This window comes from Apodemus sylvaticus, chromosome 6, assembly GCF_947179515.1.
Source record: "Apodemus sylvaticus chromosome 6, mApoSyl1.1, whole genome shotgun sequence".
In the NCBI taxonomy this organism is placed as follows: Eukaryota; Metazoa; Chordata; class Mammalia; order Rodentia; family Muridae; genus Apodemus; species Apodemus sylvaticus.
Window position 1 is genome coordinate 3581204 of NC_067477.1, and position 15619 is coordinate 3596822.

The 15619-nt window shown below is 44.2% G+C and overlaps 1 protein-coding gene across 1 annotated transcript in view; it reads right to left on the reverse strand.

Annotated features, from left to right (window-relative positions):
• Ptprn2 (protein tyrosine phosphatase receptor type N2) overlaps window positions 1-15619 on the reverse strand; it is a 756234-nt gene that overhangs the window by 638875 nt on the left and 101740 nt on the right. The gene's annotated exons all lie outside the window — the stretch shown is intronic.

Genomic DNA, 15619 nt, shown 5'->3' on the forward strand with positions numbered 1-15619 from the left:
CCTGACAGTCTAAGAAGCCACTGGGAACAAGCACACGTCTCCATGGCTTCTGCTTCAGTTCCTACCTCAACATTCCTTCCTCAACTTGCTTCCCTGATTTACTTTGATGATAGACTATGATATGGAAGTGCAAGCCAAATAAACGCCGTCCTTCCTGAGTTACTTTTGGTCATGGTGTTTTGTAACAGCAATAGACAACGTATCGAAGATATCCTTAGTTCCAACTGCCACCAAAATGGTTTAGTTGGTCAAGAAAAGTATTCATTTTCTTACGATGTTTCATTTCTCTCAAGTTTGGCAAGAATTATCAGGCGAAGGTGCTCCTATCTGGAGAAAAGCCTAAACCCAGATCTGCCCAGCTTCACGCCTCTAGCCTTCCCATTCACAGACAGCACAGACCTTCACAGAGAGGCAAGCGGAAGCCTGGGTCCCAAACTCCAGCCACTGCTGAGGGACATCTCCACAGGACCACCAACAATGGATCACTCTTAAAGAGAAGGAGGCTGCCACACAGCAGGAGATGAACAGGGAGGTGGTTCTCACCTGACCTGAAGGACCTGGCCAAGCTATACACCAACTCCAGAGGGACCTCACATGGCCTCTCTGATCAAGAAGACAAGCACAGAGAGCTGATGACCTGTCTGAGGCCGCTTTGTCCGGAGCCACTCTCTGCGGATGCGTCACTTGGGCAGAGGCAACCACAGATGTCATGGTACTCAGGGACTAGGTACTAATCTCCAGGGAATATTTTGAGAATTGTTTCTCCAATTAGAGAAGAAAGAGAGAGCGTGTACAGTATCTGTAATACATATGTTTTATAGAATGTTATAATGAGCACGAGTTACTTTTTAATTAGAAATTACAATTTAGTGTGGACCCTTGCACCACGAGAAATAGTGGTTATTTATTGTCTTGTTTTTCCAAAACTGTCCTGCAGAGGGCGCCTATGACCTCTTTCTGGATGATTCCAGAGAGAAAGACGTTTTTGGTCTCTCCATCTACTGCAGGGACAACCTCCTTTAGCCATAGGGAGAAGCTACCTGATAAGGGAACAAGAGTATAGTACTTTCTAAGACTGAGACAGAACACAAGCACCCCAAGTCTCTCCATTTGCAGTGATCTTCTGCAAGGTGACACCTAACCCCACAGGAGCTAGCAAGCTGGAAAGGAGTCATGTCCAGAGTCAAATGGCCTGGTGTCAGGCAGGTGCCTCTCTGTGTACTGAGTACACTACAGTGATAAGAGCCTATGATGGCTAAAAAGGCCAAGGCTTGAGAATGAGCAAAGGTCAAGAAACTCACAAATGAGATTCAAATGCCCAGAAGAAGGCTGGGGAGGGATTTATCCAGCCCTCCTTTCTCTGACACCATACCAACTACTGATCCCTGCCCGAAGCCCTGGAATCCTTGAGCATCTGCAGCTAGAACTGTTTAGCTGCCCTGCGTGCATGACCCAGCAGGGTCCTACATACAAAAAAGTTCCCAGGCCTAGGTCTGGGCCTCCCCAAGACCATTGCTAGCCTGAATAGACAGCAGAGTGTTTCCTACACTGCAGAGTCGGGCAAGAAAATGTCCCTGGGACAATCTAGACCCAATCCAGCCTCAGTTTAGCTAAGCACATTCACCTGGAGCTGGTTCCAGCCAGAAAAACATGTGGTATTCTACCTGTCACTTGCACAGTGACAAATTTTAAAAGGATTTATTTTTAGGAGATGGTGGGAGTAGACAGAGAGAGAGGAGGGGACACTGGGATCACTCCTTCTCCCACAGTACTGGGATGGAAACGCAGGCCCATAGCTCCATAGAGAGGACACTCGGCTCTGGGATATGAAGGAATAATGGTTCACCCCTGGGATTCAGCTCCACCCCAGAGCTATGGCGTGGGCTCACAATTTTCCGCAGCAGAGGAAATGCACAGAGCATTGTGCTAGGCTCAGCTGCTTGTTGTCCAAAAGAACCTGTCCAAAGCCCCAAAAGGAAGAAGAACGGATTGCGTTGTCAGACCTGCTGAAGAAGGTGACAGTCAGCCCATCTGCCTCATCTTCCCCTCTCACCCTAAACTGAAGGAACAAATGGAATGCAAGCTATACAACCTTGCTTGAGCACAAAAAAATGTGGTCCTGAAACAGAAAACTTCCAAAGGAGCTTGCAACATGTCCAGCATTGGCTCAGGCTCCAAAGCCTTCTTGACAACAGTTCCCGGGTCTCAAATACGCCCTGCCCTGTTGGAACAACTTGCAAGTGCCACACTCTGAGTGGGGGTAAGGGGGTGAGGCTTAACTAAGAAATGTAAGAAACGCCTTACACACACCTGGGTTGTCTCCGGGCCATGCATATCAGACCGTGAGTCATGGAGAACATGACTGAGTCATGGAGAACATGGAGAACAGCACACACACCACCTGCAGACACTGGGTCATACTTAAGCTCAGGATAGCTCATACCCAGACGTCCTCTCTACTTGGCTTCTGTCATTCTTGCTGAGACTTGTGTCCTCCACAAATGTGGAGTTCTTGATTCCATGTCCCCAGGAGCAGCTAGAACAGGAAAGCCTAGGTCCGCTCATCTGGTGGGTTCAGGGGCCTCACACAGCTAACGTTACAATTAGGTTAGGTGCCATTTTAGCTGCTCCTCAGTCACTTGGGTTTCCTCCATCAAGGCGCCCATCCAAATACTGGGCTTCTTAGTGGTTCTCTGTTTTAAAGTAACGTATTGGTTATGCCATGAGAAGTTTCTCCCATCCGGGAGCCTGGTTTTTGGATTCGTTCTCTAACACCTTTCATCGTTATTGTTTCTGTGGTTAGGGCTTCCTAGACCTTGTCTCAAAATCATCCTCTACCCGGTATGTCAACGTGGTGCTTAGTCAACGATATTGTTAAAAATCCACAAGTTTCACTTCCCTGTCATATCTAGAAGTTACCATTTACAAGAGACTTCCTGGTCCCCAGCTCTTAAAATCTTCCCACTCTTTCTTCCAAATGGTTCCCTGGGTCTTTGGGGTAGGGGATGCATTGTTGATGTATCAGTTGTGGATCAGCATCCACATTTGATGTATCAATTGGAGATGAGCACCCCACATTTGATGCTGATGTATCAATTGGAAATGAACACCCCACATTTGATGCTGATGTATCAACTGGGGAACCTCACCCACATTTGATGCTGATGTGTCAGTTGGGGAAGAGCAGCCACATTTGACGTTGATGTATCAATTGAAGATAAGCACCCCACATTTGATGTTGACCTATCTGTTGGGAAAGAGCACCCACATTTGATGTTGATGTATCAGTTAAAGAAGAGTACCCACATTCAGTTGTTCTCTGCATTTTGACCACTGATACATTTCTTGAATGTTTGGCTGCAAAAGGAAACCTCTTTGATGAGGGGTGGAAACTACACTCATCAGGCAAGACTGGTGCTCACGTGAGCTGCACATCTGAGTTGGGTCTGCAGATGTCTCATCTAAAATTCAAAAGGAATTAATCTCTCAGGAAAAACTCAGGTCCCATTTTATATTTCTGATGTGACCCAGCTGTCACCACCCTCCCTCCTACCTTCCCTACCATGTCTTAAGTCTTCACACTGCACGTGTCTTCAGGACGAGCCACACTCCAAGGGTTAGGAGACTCCTAGTTTTGTTTTGTTTTATCTCCAACAACAATTTTAAAAATTATCTTGGATTTGATTATTTAACATATATCTGAACATGGTCACCCCAGGATTTTCTAGGAATGGGGCCACTGAGTTAAAAGTATGTGAATTTACCTTTTCCTAAATATCAAGGTATCAACATTAATCTTGGTGGTTAACTTGAAAAATATCTAAAATCATCTTGAAAAGAGGGCTCTGGATGTGTCTGTGAGGGATTTTCTGGGTTAGGTTATTGATGTGGGGTGACCTTCTCCTTGTGCCATGGCCTGGGACCCCATAGTCCATAAAGAGAAGAGAGTGAGTGCCCACCAGGACTCATTTTTGTCTTCTTCCCAGTTTCAGGCTCAATATGGCCAGCCACCTCATGCCCCTGGCACCATCTCTTCCCCATGATGGACTAACCCTCCAACCAGGACACAAACAAATCAAATCGAAAGAAAAGCCCCTCCTTCCTTGTGATTGCCAGGTATTTTGTTGCAGCAATTAGAGAAGTAACTAATACATTGGGTCTATGTCTTGCTTCATAAAAAAAACTAGTTCCCCCTTGAAATTATTAAACATTCCCCAACTTTTCTTGTAGTACTTGTAAAATTCCATTATATTTTTAAGTCTTTGAGCCATCTGGACTTTATTTTGGGGGAAGGAGCTTGGGAGGGATCCAGCTATATATTTTCCAAATGTCTGGCCAGTTGTCCCCAAATCACTACTGAATAATATATCTTTCCCCACTGATTTAAAATGCCATCATTACCATGCACCAAATCCCCATATGCATTTGGATCTATTTCTGGGATTTCTATTCTTTCCTTCAATCTGTCTGTCTCCTCCTCTTGTTTGAATGTACCACAGCAAGGCACCACAAATCATGGAAGCCTGCTTCCCAAACACACTTCATTGCCTAACTTTCGCTAAGGTCTCATATTTGATTTTCAACATGGCCCTGAGTCCTCTCGATTTGAGCAGATTTTTTTTTTTACTCTGAATTATGGTTACTGACATACTGTGTATTCACTTGGAGGAATCAGATATCATCTGTAAGTCGGACTTTCCTAGTTGGGTCCAGCCTTCCCATCATTGATGACGTTCCCTTTGCATCTCCATGGAGATAGATGGTGGAAGAGCTTTGGCTGGTTCCTGGACACATTCTGTTCCCATTGGGAACACTGTAGAACACCTTTTAGTATAAGTTCAAACCAGCCAGCTAGCATTAAATCCTCTCGATTTTCTTTCTTAAAAGAATTACATTGACTTTTGTACGTGTGTCTCTCTGTAAGTTTTCAAGTGGGGCACACATGTTCCATGGAACACATGTAGTCCCTGTACAACTGTTATCAGTTATCCATGTTATTTTCTTCTGTCATGTAGCACCCGGAAACTGAACCTGAGGTCATCAGGCTCGAGGCAAGTAAAATGTCTCACAAAAGTCATTATTTCCCTTTATTTACAAGGGGATTTTCTCTATAGATAGAATTATAGCTTCTTTCTTTAAGCATGTTGAAAAACTGAGTACAGTATCTTCCGTACTGTCATCTCTCCAGAGGTCAGCTGTCAACTGCTTAAGAGACTACCCTGAAACTCAGTGACTGGGAAATCGTGCAAGGGATCCTTCTCCATTGTATAAAAGCCGAGAGCCCCTGGACATGGGACGGGCTTGGTTATGGAAATACATTGTGAGTACTTAAGAGCTAGTGTCAGAAGACATGGACAGGGTTCATTTGGAGGGTTACCTCTTAAGTGTGTAAGAGCTGGGATTAGCACATCACTAATATGCTCAGCTCCTCAGGGCACCTTCTTTCTCATGGCCTGCCCACCTAAGTTCCTTATCACAGCCTATCCTTCTGTAAAGATGAGGAACCTGCAAACCCAGAGCAGGCAGTAGGGGGAGCACCACCTGCAGTGTAAGGACTTAGCTGAGCAGGAAGGAAGAGGCTGATGGTGCATCTTCTGCATGGTCTTACTTCTGATCCTTTGGTTATCTATCTTTTGTGGTTTTAAATTTTTTCTTTTTCTAGGACTTTCTTATCTTTTGGAATTCCCATTGCTTGCTGAATATTTGTCTAATGAGTTGAACAAGATGTGGACACCTGTTAGTCTTCATCGATATAAGCACCCCCCTGCATGTACCTGCTTGTCCCTGCATGCACCTGATTGTCCCTGCATGCACCCATTTGCCCCTGCATGCACCTGTTTGCCCCTGCATGCACCTGCTTGCCCCTGCATGCACCTGCTTGCCCCTGCATGCACCTGTTTGCCCCTGCATATACCTGCTTGTCCTTGTGTGTATTTGCTTGCCCCTGAATGCACCTGCTTGTCCCTGCATGCACCTGCTTGCCCCTGCATGCACCTGTTCACCCGAGTGCACCTGCTCACTCCTGCATGCATCTGCCCACTCCTGCATGCACCTGCCCACCCCTGCATGCACCTGCTTGCTTCCTCTCCTTGCCTTTGGGTACTCTCATACATGTCAGACATTCCTCGCATCCTCCCTTCTTCATCTGCTGCTCCCAACTATCTCCCTTCCCCTTTCCCTGCCCTTCATTATTTATCCTGCTTTCAGAGCTGGTGATGTAGTCCTCAGTGTAGGTGACCGGTTTCACTATCAGAATGTCCTTCCTGTCAATCAATGATCTATCTCTGAAACTTTGCACTTCCCAGCTCTTCCTGAAATGTATTGATGAGCACTGTGCTGGCACTGAGAAACAACATTCCATGTCACCACCCCTCTGCATCCCTCTCACCTTTCTGCCCCCTTTCTCTTGATCATGTCATTCACATGCACGGTAATGGTTGAGTGAGCTGGATAGTGTGCATGAAAGATGGAAGACACTTTGACTAATATCTCAACCCTAAGTGATTTTCCTCAGCTCTGCAGAGCACCCGAGGTATAAGAGCAGATTGTGTACAGCCATGGCTACACTCTCTAAGACAGTTACCATTCTCTCCATCCTATCACTAAGAGCATAGTCTGCTATGGAACTGAGGGTATCTACAGGATCCCTAGGACCTGGTCACCACGATACACTACATTGTTTCCCTACTGCTTGATGTGTGGCTCTCCACTCTCCCCTACTCACACACCGATGAGCACCATAGAAGCAAGTAGCTCAGAAGCCTCACACTCTCCATCCTCTCAGACCCAGCACCAGACTCTTCCCTAGCTCTTGATACTGGGCAGCTCAGACCACACTTCTTAGGAGAGCCAGTCCAGTAACAGCAACCACAGAGGCCTGTTTGTGTGCAGAGGCAGAGCTCCACACTCTGCTCAGTGCAGTGGATAGACTAAGCCCACCAGACACCTCTGACATTCTGTTTCCATTTCATAGACAAACAGAAGACCTACCCACCCTAACATAGATCCACAGAAGCATAGGAAGCCATGGGAACAAGGCCCTGGCCATAGGGCAAAGAAGCAAGGCAGAGGCTAGAGAGACATCTCAACAGTTAAGAGCACTGGTGGCTCCTCTAAAGGACCAGGGTTCTATTCCCAGTAACAAGATGGCAGCTAACAACCATCTGTAACTTCAGTTCCAGAAGATCTCATGTCATCTCTGATCTTCATGGGCACTGTGTGCATGTGGTGAACTTGAGTAAATGCAGACAAACATACACATGAAACAAGATGAAATATTTTTTAAAGTACACAATGCAGCAAGGTCTCTGAGAAATAAGCCAGGACACATGAAAAAGAAAAGACACATTCACAGGAAGTGGAAAAAGCATGCCACTTCTACCTCAAAGCCGTAACTTCCCCTCCTTCTACCTTCCTCCTCAGCCCAATTGGAAGGGTGAGTGCCAATGTTTTCATTCTGAAATGAGCTGCCCACCCCACCCTGCCTCTGTGAGAACACACTTGAACTCCAGCACCAATCATTGACACCTGGAACTGGCACCATTTCAACAAATCTCCTCAAAAACTCCTCATTTATTTTTATGTCTTGTAGCTTAATAGTATCCACCTCAATCTTTATTGTTTCACATTTACAGTAAAAATAAAGCCTTACCCATCACACTAGGAAAAAATGGTATCTAAGTATAACAGTGTAAATTTTCAACTTGATAGAATCTAGAATTACCTGGACTATGGGACTCAGGTAGGGAACGGTAGCTGGCAATACCTTGGTCACATTAGATGAGAAGAGACCTGTCCACTGTGGGCGGCACCACTCCCTGGCTGGAATTCTGAATTGTATGAAATGGAAAAACGGAGCTAGGCAACAGTGCATCCATCACTCTCTTCTTCCTGGTTTTGGTGTGGCCAGCTGCTTCTCACTCCCTCTGCCTTGACTCCCCCACCATGGTAGGCTGGACCTTGAACTGTGGGTGGAAATAACTTCTTCCTCCCCTAAGCTGCTTCACTCGGGGCGTTTCTTCCCAGCAATAGGGAAGGAATAAATGAATGCATTTTTACAATAGGCAGTTATGGTTTTGATTCCAGCTTGAAATGGGCATCCAATCAAGTAAATGGAAAAACCACACAGACATGCCTCTTGACACAGGAAACAAAGCTATTTAACCTATTTTTATTTTTTTGTGAGATCATGAAATTTGTGGGAAAATAATTCAGTAATTTACAGAGGGAGTTGTGACAAATGCGTATTTATAAAATGCGTGAAACATATCCAAGGGTAGGAAAATGCTAGAAAGAAACCATGAGCAGTGCACGTGCTGGCTGATGAGCCTGCTGATCTCTCCTCTTCCGGTTCTCTTCAACTCCTGGTTTCCTATAACAAAATTATTGCTTTTTAAATGGAAAAAAATTATAAGGAAAAAAAGACCTTCATGAAACACGGTGTTCTGTACCTTCCCTCTCAGCTCACTGTTTAGTTCCTGACCAAACATCAGAGCCGCTGTATGCGTGACAGCCCCTGTGATAACACGTGAGCTGCCAGCACTCTGAGGAGACACCTGCCAGTAGGTGTAAAGATACCACCGCTTCACATGCAGAATCACATACAGTGGAAGGCACCTGCTCGCAGTGGATACAGACAAAGAGACAACTAAAGCATCCTCTTATTTTTTTTAAATGTTAAAGGAATTGGTAAAATATTAAGCACAGGATAATATCAAACCAAACAGAATATTTTTTGTTTTGAAACAGGGTTTTATGTATCCCAAGCTGGCCTTGTAGTTGGAGATGGTCTTAAACTCTGATCGTACTGCCTTTACCCCATGATTTCTGGGATTATAGGCATATGCCACACTGAGTTTGACTTTTAGTAACCACTAATCCTTTTGTCATAGTTACCTACCTGTGTCAAGAGGCATGTCTGTGTGATTTTCCATTTAGTTGATTGGATGCCCATTTCAAACATCCAGCTGCTCCCTACACCACTTACACTGTCAAGGAAATATGCAGAAATGAAATCAAATTGTCACAAGGGGAATCGTCATGTGATAGCTTAAGTCCAGGGGCACTGGGCTTATGGGCTTCCACATCAAGGTAGGGAACCAAGGACAGCTCTCCTTATGCCTGGCAGGCAACACTCTGCGGATGGACATAGCTTTTAAAGCCCTTTTCGGGTTTGTTTTTTGAGGGCATTTATCAGGACATATGTGGAGTGGCCACCTCACTCTACCAGGCCTAGAGAAGCACAGAAATGTCTCCATGACATGAAATGAACCCACACAAACCAAGGTTCCTCTCACCTGACATAGGTTCATCTAATGATGCCAGCAGAAGGAAGGCCCAGGTGACTAATGCGATGGTGGTCTCTGTCAAGTCCACAGAGGGAAGAACCAAAACAGGCAGAAAGGAAGCCACTAGAAAGATCATGACCTCATGAGCTACCTGAGGATGTAATGCAGGTTTCACTGAATTCCCCTCCAGGGAGCTCAGCCCAGATAACCCTGGTCACATTAGAAACAAACATGACATAAGCAATAACACTGGTGCCCAGTACCACCGACCAGAAATAACAAAGATGGGGCTGGAGAGATGGCTCAGTGGTTAAGAGCATTGACCGTTCTTCCAGAGGTCCCTGAGTTCAATTCCCAGCAACCACATGGTGGCTCACAACCGTCTTTAATGGGACCTGATGCCCTCTTCTGGTGTGTCCGAAGACAGCTACAGTGTACTCATATACATAAAATTAAAAATAGATCTTAAAATAAAAGATGGTGGTCTCAAGCATGAGCTCTGCATCCTGGGGATGCTGAGCCTGCTCTGGAGCCACCTTTATGTCTTTAACTTCTTTACTAGACTAGGCATCACATCTATGTCGGAACAGACATCAATAAAAGAAATGCTTCACCCACCGTCTGTCAGTAAGACTGGCTAAAAATGTAAGAGAACAGAGAGTGGCTCCTAGATTGCTTCTGAGAGCAGATTTCAAGACAGAAAATTCTCAGGGAAAAGAATCTTTTCTGTTTGGGTCTGTGTTTCCTATAAGTAAAATCCATACACGTGACCTGAGAACTTTCGAGCACCAGAAAGATTACCAGCACTCAGTCAAGTGACTGAGCTACTTACAACTAATAGCAGACCCAGGAAACTGAAGGATGAGATTAAGGTTGACACTTGGGTTCCATGTGGCAAGTCTGCATGCATCTCAGATTAACTGAAAAAATTATCAGCAACAGGAGTTGCAAGCCATGCAACACACTGATGTGTTGTTGAATTCACTGAGCTCTGGTGACTGGTCCTATCTATGATGCTTGTCTGGACAATGAATTTATAATCATAAGCTGTTAGATCTAACGGGTTTAGATATCATGGGTTTTGATGCACACATGAGACTGGTAATGACCATGTAGACCTCCTTACACCAGGGTTTGAGGTAATCCTACCCTCCATAGACGGCACAACAAATTATCAACTATCTCTTCAGTGGAGATTCATGGTCACCATGCTACATGGGTCCCAACCCCAAGAATGCAAAAGAGCATATGGACATAGTCAGTCTAGAAGAGGGACTGGAGCACCATTGTTTTCCAAGCTCCCTCTGTGGATCCAGCCACCTCAATAATAATAAACAGAACCAGTCTTATACTATGAAAGAATGAAAGCAGTGTTTTTTTTAGGTGAAATGGGCCATGATCCCCTAACTCCAAGTTTCATTTCTTCATTCCTTCTCCTATCAGCACTGTCATCATTAACAAGAATTCCTTTTCATCAACATTATCACAACTGTAATTGTTATCATCATCGTCATCATCATCATTACCACCATCACCAGTGTGGCCATCATCAGCATCACTATGATTATTGTCACCATTCACTACTATCAATGATATCTTTGTCATTGAAATCATCGTCACTATCATCTCTATCATCATTAACTATAGATTTGTCACTATCACTACCATCATTACCTTTCTCTTCATCATTCATTCATTATCATTGTTGGCATTGCCATCACTAACAATATCATAACCATAACTGTGACCATCATCATCATGGTTGTTGTCATCATAACCATAACTGTGACCATCATCATCATCATGGTTGTTGTCAAAACCACCATCATGGGTGTCACCATAATCACCAAAGTCTACATCCCTTCCTTGTCATCACCACTGTGTTCACCACCACCATCATCATCATCATCATCATTATGGTTGTCGTCATAACCACCATCGCCAGTTTCACCACCCCTGGAATCTCTTTCCTTGGTATCACACAATCATCCTGGTCACCATCACAGCTGCCTTGTCATTTGCTGAATTTCATTTGTATGATGACTTCTACTGCAGCCTTTATGCCATGATTTATGACCAACTATTAGATAAAAGGTATTATCGTCAGTTCTGAGAAAACAAAGTTGAGTTTCAAAGATGCTAAACAGCTCACTTAGGAGAACACAGGTATGTAGAGACCTAGCTCAGATTGCAGATCTGAGCCAAATGACATATATGTGTGAATCTGAAACCCATCCAACTAGCTATGTGGTTGTGAGCAGCTCCTAACCTACCCTGTCCTCCTCTACCATTACATTTAGACACTGAATAAATCCATCACGTAGTTTTGTAGGAGAAACACCACCTTCCCACCCAGTCCTGTCCAGATACATGCTGAATTTCTCCTCAAATAGCTCCAATAAATAATGTATATGAAATCTCCAAAGCACACTAAAGTGTCATAAAACATTTGTAATAATCTGTAGCATTTTTTTACAGTCTTCCAATATTTTAGCTAATATTCTTAATAACAAAACAGAGAACACTGTCAGACTAGGGTTCTTTACCTAAATCAGTTTTGCATCGCAATTTGCAAAGTCTTCAATGGTAAAGTGCTCATTTGCATTGATTTGCATATCCACAGAGAAATAATGTCCATGCTAATTATATGAATACCAAAATCCATAGAAGTAGTAATAAGAGCTCACGCTTGCTCTCTGTGCCTTAGGCTTCCCTGCATAGAGCTTGGTGGTGGTTTAGCACAGATCATGGGATTTTTACAGCAAGAAGGCTTCATCGAGAACACCTGACCTGAGAGTCTCAGCTCTGAGTGAGTGCTCATTAGTCACCTTTGGGATCTTACAAAAAGTAGGAAAGGAAAGGTCATAGCTGTGCTCACCCTGGAGACTCTCGATTTCATTGTGCTCACTGGAGCCTTCTTTGTTTTCTAAACGCTGACCTGGATTTCTAGTGGGCAGCCAAGGCTTCATTTTACAGGTAAGAAATAAGAGAAGTGCCTTCCTATGGAGGAGTAGAGGCAGAGCCTGCTTGTCCTCATGTTTCTGACTTCCAGCCCACTGTGTTTGGACCTAGAGTTCACAACCATGTGACCAGGTACACCTACCCACACAGGTGCACGCCAGGGGTGCAGATTATATTAAAAAATGAGCATAGTATTCCACAAGGGACAGACTTAAAACTGAATGGTTTGGGAGCTAGTTCTATTGACTGTGCTTTTTTCTTTAAACAAATCTGAGTTGACACATCCTCACCTGCACTAGAATATCTTGCTTTTAACATCAGTTGAGCAAATCCCTATTCCCCTCAAACAAACAAGAACAGCAGCAAAGTCTCCCAGATCACTGATGAGGCCAAGAGCAGCTATCATGCCATGCAGCCAGAGAAAAGCATGAAGAACTGTATCTGGATTTCCCCTACCATCATCATAACGGGGTCTGGGAAAATAACAAAGCAGAAATAAAAGAATATTGCATATAGGTTATAGTAAAATATGATGATAGCTTTCTATGTCAACAAGCAGGGGGAAATACCACAAACGTCATTCTTTCTGGCTAAAGAACTTAGACTAGAAGGGACCCCTAGAAATGACAGTCACACATTCTAAGCATGGCACATGCTTCTTATTTCTCTTTATTTTACAAATTTCTACATTTTTAGAATCTTAGGGGAGCTAGGGAGAACTTATCACAAATGCTGCTCTTCTCACCTCTAAAAAGTAAAAGGAGCCAGTGGGAGAATCCAGCATTCAGAACTTAATACTCAGCATCCTCATCAACAGAAAGGTGAACATACATGAAGAAGGGAATGGCAGTGGTAACCCAGGGTAGGCAAGCTTGACACAACCCCAGTTGTTCCTAACTGAAGCACATCATGGTGTAAAACTGCTGAAACACCAGGACCTGTCTCCATAGGTCCTGTGCCACATACAATCTTGAGAAATTGAAAGAGGCGGCTTGTTGGGTGGACAGGAGAAACTTGTTCTCCTGAGTGGGTCACTCACAGATTAGCCCTACAAATATCCTGGGGACATTGAGTGTCCATGAAAAGGGTCTTTGTCAGCATAGACAGACTTAGTTCTTGCATGTGGAGAAGTATATGTGAATGTGCCTGTTCGAGTGTGTGTTTATGCATGAGTGCATTGAGTTTGTGCATGTGTGTGTGTGTACATCAGTGCATGCAATTGTGTTTGTGCATGTGTATGCCTGTGTGTGTGTGTGTGTATATGTGTGTGTGTGTGTGTTGTCACTCTTCATATAAGCACTAAATTAGCGTGTGTGGTTAATCCTGATTGCTAGCTTGATATGGTTTATAATTACCATTGAAAACAAATTTCTGGTTGGGTTGTGGTGGCACATGCCTTTAATTCTAGCACTTGGGAGGCAGAGGCAGGTGGATTTCTGAGTTCAAGGCCAGCCTGGTCTACAGAGTGAGTTCCAGGACAGCCAGGGCTATACAGAGAAACCCTGTCTCAAAAAACAAACAACAGAAAGAAAGAAAGAAAGAAAGAAAGAAAGAAAGAAAGAAAGAAAGAAAGAAAGAAAGAAAGAAAGAAAGAAAGAAAGAAAGAAAGAAAGAAAGGGAAAGAAAAGAAAAAAGAAAAGAAAAAAGAAAAGAAAAAAAGAAAAGAAAAAAAAGAAAAGAAATCTGTCTACAACTAGTTTCTAGATTAGGTTAACTGGTATGGAAAGAACTACCCTAAATGTGAACAGTACCATTCTTAGGATCCTACACTGAATAAAAAGCAAAAAGAAAAGCTAAACAAAATAACTCATCATGGTCTACTTTTTGACTGACTTAAGCTCTTACAGTCACGCCTTCTCCACCATGGTGGACTGTGCATCCTCACCCTGAGCCAAAACTAACTTGTCCTTCCTTAAGTTGCTTTGTTAGTTGTTCTGTTGTAGCAACAGGAAAGTAACTAATCCAGAACATGTCTCTGCCACATCATAACTAATGCAGATGGAAAGAGTAAAGGTTGCTGTGATTTCCACAAATGTGCGCGTGCACACCCACACACATGCGTGCATCCACACATACACATGTGCTCACACATTAATCCTATGGCCTTTGCAAAGCAAGTAGGGAGCTTAGTCAGAGGACAAACCAGAAGATCCCCTATCAGTTTTGTCTGGGTAGGATTCTGCCAGTGTGTCGCTAGCAACGAACAATCTAAGTTTGCTTTCTGGCAAGTAAGTACCACACCTGCCCTGCACAGCAGCAGAATCTAAGCAATAACACATATGAAAACCCAGCGGACATGTGAGGTTAATGCCCATCGACCTTCACAGTATATAACTGTGTGTTGGCACAGCTGTAGAGTAGCCCAGGAACACTGGGACCCAGGACAGCCTAAAACAGGTTCCAGCTCTCATCCTCCCAGCCAGCAACTCAGAGTGAGTGCTACATAGACCACCCTCCCCCAGTTGACTTACAGTGCACGAAATGCCACTTCCCTTGGAACTATACTTCCAAAGGTGCCATAAACAGATGTCCCTTGGAGAGTAACTGCACATCTGAGATGCCCGCAGCTCAATCACAGCATGTGCTGGGCCCAGAGGCTGTCTGTCTACACTCCTCTTCCCCAGCTGCTGTGAGGTCATACTATGGCTGGAAGTCACACAATTAAATCATGGGATGCCTATAGCAACCCTGCAGAGAGCCAGTTGTCACACACTGGCTGTCACTCCAGAGGCTGGGCACTTACAGAGGAGAATGCTAAGCAGAATCCTCAGTCCCTACATGTACTGCAATATTCTACTTTAGTAGCAGAGTGTGCTTTCTGAACTATGTCATCAATACTCAATAATCATCGAGTCTTTTGGTCATGGATGAAAATATCAACAGCTTGGTGACCTCAGGGACCCATTTCCAATGCCCTTAGCAAATGAATCAAAATTATTACATAAGGACTTAGCAGATTTTTCCAATATCACAGCAAGCATAATTCATAATCCTATGGAAGAGAAGCTGAAGAAGTGGTGAACAATACCACCAACAAAAACAAAATGTCCTCCTGGCAGCAAGCCACAGCTCTCACTAAACAAAGCATCCTGTAAAGACCTACTTTGTCAAGGTGTGTCTACCACAGAGCCTTGGGTGGCCTTTAGCTGACACAAGGACCCTCAGGGGCACTAGCTCATCCTTTCATGCCTGTAGGCCCTCATCCCTGGAGGAAGACTGCAAATCAGAGAGACTAAGCTTGCACTCCCTGCCCCTCCTTCCTCTGTAATCTAGCACCATCTCCATGGCAACTGGGCTCCAGGAGAAAAGAAGAAGAGGTTTCCCTACTCCCTGGCAACAGGGGCTTTATAAGCTGCAAAACACATTCTGGG